The sequence below is a fragment of the Panthera tigris genome, chromosome A1 (assembly GCF_018350195.1).
Source record: "Panthera tigris isolate Pti1 chromosome A1, P.tigris_Pti1_mat1.1, whole genome shotgun sequence".
Classification (NCBI taxonomy): Eukaryota; Metazoa; Chordata; class Mammalia; order Carnivora; family Felidae; genus Panthera; species Panthera tigris.
The window spans coordinates 215,006,159-215,012,330 of NC_056660.1; the positions used below are offsets into that span (position 1 = coordinate 215,006,159).

Genomic DNA, 6,172 nt, shown 5'->3' on the forward strand with positions numbered 1-6,172 from the left:
GGTTATGATCTCACAGTTTGTGAGTTCCAGCCCCACTCTCCACACACTGAGAGTGGGGAGCCTGCTTGGGGTTCTCTCTCTCCCTCTCTCTCTCTCTCTGCCCATTCCCCCTCCCTCTCAAAATAAATAAATAAACTTTTAAAAAAAGAGATAGCAGACAGAGTAAAGAGAGGGTGATGCTTGGGTTTCTGATTCAGGCAGACCCCTGAATGAGGATCTACGGATGAGAAGTACAGCGGGGTCCGCAGCATCATCTGCCCTTCCTTCGCTGCTCCAGGTTAGTGATGCACTTGGACAGAGTCAGTCCCTGGAAAAGCAGGCACTGTCTGAACATAATTTTTCCACGAGCTCCGCAGCACTCACACTACAGAGATGTCGTCGTTCACAGACCTTTAAACCGAAGCAATACAACTATAAATATTCTTACAATTGACTCTCAACATCACCCCCATATTTAAGCACTGTTTTTAATTAAGCATGTGCCTCAGGGCACATGAGGGTTTACAAAGTGATATTTTGCATCTCCTAAACCCTCTTCCTTGGGATCCACAGGACTGTTCATGGTCACAGCTCTGTCAGTTAAATCCAAACCGAAACAGCCAAGGATTTGAGGAAAACAGACATCTGGGTAATTGTGCATGTCCACACTCAAGGAGGAGATAAACATGTTCAGTTACAAAGTTCATAGGACTCTACCCCTGGATCCATCTTTCTTAGAGAGCCAAGTGCGTGTGTGTGTGTGTGTGTGTGTGTGTGCGCGTGTGTGTGTGTTGCTTTTACTTGGCTCACACTGAGAGTAGCCAGGACAGTCTATAGAATGACCCCATTCAGAGAATGCAGAGGTCCACCCTTCCAGGAAGAAACCAGGCAGGTAGCAGAGAGAACAGTAAAAGACTCTTGCATCACAGGAATGCCCTGTCACAGCAGCAACAACCCTGGAGACAGAGGTACCAGTGTGGAAGGGGAAGCTGGGTGTCACTGGCCTGAACGACTTCACGTTGCCCCTATCTGGTCCACGGCCCACTTACAGCCAACTGGTAGATGGAAGCATTGAGAACTGGACATGCATCTTACTTCTTCCTCTTGAACCTCTTCCACACCTCCACTCTTCAGGTCACATGAGACAAAGGTGCCATTCTGCCATGAGACCTCAGTGCTACATAGGTGAGGAAGATAAAGCTGAAGCCAAGGACCATCACACAGAGAATCCTGCCCATCCCCGGGGTGGGTCTGCACAGAAGTGCCCCCCACCCTGAGGCTAGAAGGGAACAGGCTGTTAGGCTACACTCTGGGCCCTTCCAACAGTTAATACGAGGATAAACTCACATCGGCCGATGTCCAGCCACCCGACAGACCAGGCTAGGGAGGCAGCTCCACAAAGATGTATGGTTCTTTTCTGTTCATTTTAAAGATTAAAGTGAAGGGACATAGCCAAAACCATTTGCCCATGCTTCAAAATCCACTCTAAGGAGTATAATAGACAGATAGAGGCAACATGTACCATAAACGCAAGGATGGGTGTATCAACAAACACGTTCTTAGTCCTCTCTTGTATGCAATATCTGTTTCTGTTTTTGACTTTTTTCAACTTTGCTGAGGCATAAACTGACAAAATCATAATAAGTTTAAAGCGTACAACGTGGTTTGATATATGTGTGTATTCCTTTTAAAAGGATTCCCACGATGTAGTTAATTAGCAAGCATATCCTTGTGTGTGTGTGTGTGCGTGCGTGTGTGTGTGTGTGTGTTTGTGATGACGACACTTCATGTCAGTAAATTTCAATTATACAATACTACACTATCAACTACAGCCATGGTCACAACATTATACATTAGATCTTCAGAACTTATTTATCGTAAAATGTGGAGACTGTCACCACTTTGGGGAGGAGGTCCCAAGATAAACCTGAGCGCTGACTGAGAGATAGGGGGGAATAGGGCAGCTTGGCAGTAGAAAGCTGAGAAGCTGGGCTACCAAGAGGCTTGACTTTTCTGTCGGTTCAGTGAGTCGATGTAATGAAAAATGGCTCCCAGAGCATAACTAGTCTTAACATTGTCAATTTTCTGAGTCAGCTTTAGCACTTTGTTCCCTAGAAACATGAATTCTTGCGGTAGCAAGCTGACATAGGTGATATCCATGCATACATACAAAAGGCTTTTTCTGTGGATGAGTCTCCATTGTCTAACACACACACTTGTTTGAAGTCTCAAAGTCTCCAGCCACAAGACTGCCTCCTTTATCTGTATCTAGAAGGCCAAAATTTGCCGCAAAATCATGGTAGTAGGAAAATACATAAAAATCCAAGTTCTTCACTTCTTCCATTTTGCTTGTTTTGTTTTAAAAGCTCGCTTTGTTTGTTCTGTCCCTCTGCTAGCACACAACACATGGCGGCTAACCACTTTTTGTCCTGATAATCTGTATATTATTTCAACATGTTCCTATTCTCCTTTGAAACTGGGAGACAAACCAGGGCTGAGCAACTCCTTTCCAACTTTAGCAGATTCTTTTCCATACTAATTACAAGCCTGGCCAACATCAATACAAGACCCAGTAGATGTAGAAATGGAAATTATAGGTTCTGTTAAACATCTGGAACAATGTTACGTTAATGACTGGGGATGTCAGAAGGGTGCTCTCAACTCTTGGAAGTAAGATGAACTGAGTGGATGTTCCCCACAAATCCAGCATGCCTACACTTCTTCCTCCTGGGGGGCCTTCAACCGCCCATTAGGAAGCTGACTGTGATCCATGATGAAATGTCTTCACTTATTCCATTCATGGTGAAAACACAGTCCTCTCCTACATGGAAGGAGATGCCTTAAACACTTCTTTCACCTCATGTCTTTATAGTTGCTTCTGAGCCTTTTATCCTAATAATAGGTATAAATTTGTTGTTCTCTCAAGGAACAAACAGGTGACCTTTCAGAAGGCAAAATGAATTTGCTGTTTAACACTCTCTCTTACTACTCTTTCAAGATCATGATAATAAGCAGAAATGCCTGGCTTCAGTGCTCTGAAGCTTTCACGGGTCAAATTGGGAACTTCTCTGGCCTACTGTGCAAATTAGAAGATGAATATGTGGGTACCAGGAATCCCCATGCCGAACATGATCCTGCAGAAGACTTCATGATCACTTCTAGCTGTGGAGAGGTTGGTGTGGGCCAACTGGCCCTTCCGTTCTCCCGCAGCTGCCTCAACGTTGCTGAAGATGTGCTGAATGACAGAGACCAGTGCTTCCTGATGTACACAACATAAATAAACAGAAGCACAAGAAGGCCCAGGGGTGATGCTATCTCTATTATCTTCAGGTTCCCATTATTTTGTATTTTTCTCATTTCTTTAAGGACTGTGCCTTAGCTATGATTGCATAGCAAGTGCATGGCAGAGCACCAACATGAGTCCACAGCTTCTCTAATAAAAAAAAAAAAAACACTTTATCATCTCATTTTTGCTCTTTCCAAAGCCTTTTCACAGAATTAATTGGTAGCAGAGGCACTTCCAAACTTCTTTACACAAATGGCCATTCATATCCCTGGCTTTCCACGTGTGCTTTGCATGGCCTCCTTTGTCCCATCCATGGATGCCACTGTCATTCCTTTGGTGTGCACCAAAAGTGCACCAAAGGTAGGTGGAGGCTGCTTCCTGTTCTTCTGCGAGCTTCCCTAAGAACACTTAAGTATAGAAGACACAAATTAAACTTGTTTTGAATTAAATATAAACTGCGACAACAACACTTAGCTTGAACACATGGAGATACTTGAACCTAATGTATACATTTTTCTCTGTGATGTTAATACAATTCTAATATTCAAACACCACACATAAACTCATAATAGACAATGTACTGCATTTAAGTGATCTTAAATATCTCACAGTATTTCACTGATATATTTTTAAATTATGAAGTAAAATCAACATGTTTAAATTCACTATTCTTCTGTTGCAAAGATTATTAACTTCAATTATCTTGGCTTAGACCAACCTTCATAGATTAAGAGCATGGTCCTCCACAAGCCCTCACTTTAGACAGCAGCTGCAAGTTTGAGAGTCCCTGGGCAACAATCAGTTCTGACCAGCTGGCTATAAATTGGAGAGTTTTCACTACCTCTTCATGTTGGATAATTTGCTAGAATAATTTACAAAACTCCAAAAGAGTTATACTTTTGATTACAGTTTTATTACAGCAAAAGGATACAAATCAGAGCAGCCGAAGGCAGAGCAGATAGAGCAAGGTCCTGGAGGATTCCAAACATAACACTTCTGTTGTCCTCCTCCTGTGGAGTCAGGTAACAACCTCTCAGCACATCACTGTGTGATAACACACAGCGTTGCCAACTGGGACACTCACCCAGGCTACATTTTTTACAGTTTTTGTTGGAGTTTCATTATTTGTGGATTGTTGATGGAATCATTCATCATGCTATTGAACTGAAATTTCTGGCCTTCACTCTCTAGAGATCTGGCTGTTATCATGTGACAGAAAGCTCTAAGCCTTACGTGATTTGTCTTCCTCTCTGGAATGGCCAACTTCTATCTTGAATCATCTCCTTAGCACAAACTATGCATCCCCCCTCCCCCAGCCCCACTGAGCCACCTCAGCATAAACCTGTAGGTGCCCTTGAAGTCCACCATGAAAATCAAGGACATTCTTATGACCAAGGAAAGTCCAAGGGTTTAGAGGTTACTTCCCAAGAACTTGGACAAAAGTCATCCAAGTTTGTTGTTACACAACTACTTAATCATAATCAAAAATGAGCTAAAGAAAACTTCTGTAGTGCAGGTGACATTCTACTATAAAAACTGAGAAACAAAATAAGTATTGAACCTCATGTAGTAAGCTGTCCAAACACTACAGAACAGTTGACTCCAACACTCTCTGCCAGTAGAGCTAGAATTGTCTTCTGGAAATATTTGTGGATATATTGTAGCACATGGAAAAAATATAGAATACTTTCCCTCAGAGTTCCATACCATAGCATGTATCAGAAACTAACATTTTGAAATGTATTCCTAATCATCAGTTAGAACTGTTTGTTTGGAAGTAGAGGGAATGTACTTAGGAAATGATTCCATGGGCCAGAAAATTCTAGCAGAATCATTTCTATGTACGTCTACAGAAAAAATTTGGAGCAAGATCACACCTTAGATACTTGAGCAGCTTATAATAATATATGGTATTGTATTATCTGTGACCTAGATATAGAGGAATTATGTCTTGATATTACCAAATCCAATAGGACAAAGTGCTTTAGAATGCCATTTCTGAAAGCAGCTTGCCTGGGTTCAAACACTTACTCATTTACCAGGTGTGTGCCTCAGTAAAATCAATTAACCTACGGTGTTGACATTAATAATACTCTCTCAAACAATTGTGAAATTTAAAGAGAAATCAAGGGAAGTGATTAAACAATATCCAACTCATTGCAAATATTAAATAAATGGGAGATAACAGTAGTAGTATCTGTAGTGGTAAAACTGATACCAGAAGATTTGGTGTAATTTCTTTTACCTAAAATATAGAACTCTTCCATCTCAAATGTAGCATTATTTTTGCTCAAAATTAAAAATCTAAAAATATGCCTTTAAAATAGAGGAAACAATAGTTTTGAATGGCAAGCATTTTTGAAAATATGTTTAGAAGGAATCAAACTTCATTTTATGCCTTTGGTGTGCAATTTTTGATAGTTCAGCAATTGTCCCATAACGGACAATGAGAAAGCAAATAGAGCACATGCCTGATAGTGAGGTTCAGAAAGGGATTCTCCCTATTCCCAAATTTGTATTGCTCGAATGTCTCTATTACTACTCATCTAAAGTAGCTAAGAGATCGCTTCCAGTGCCAGAGTAGGGTTCCTTTAATCCTCCAGTCATCTAGGGACCATTTTCTGACCATAAAGCCAGTCTATTAGCTACTAAGGAACAGTATACATCCATACCTTGCCATTATTTATTCTTCTGATGAAGTGAGAAATATCACACTTAATTTTGCGCTCCTTTAGGGAATATATATTTTCCTTCTTCAGCCAAATGAAGCTATCACAGGTCACAAAGTAGCTGCCTACGGGATTGAATGTTGGTTCTCCACCTTTAGCCGTGATACTTGTTGGGAGTCGTCTAATAACTGACAATAGATTAGAGTTTTTTAACTCCTTGTAATTATGGGATCAGGTA

The 6,172-nt window shown here is 41.2% G+C and overlaps 1 pseudogene; it reads right to left on the minus strand.

The window, feature by feature from the left end:
- Window positions 1–1,971: 1,971 nt before the first annotated feature.
- On the minus strand, window positions 1,972–3,336 carry LOC102969646 (annotated as a pseudogene).
- Between the last annotated feature and the right edge of the window lie 2,836 nt (window positions 3,337–6,172).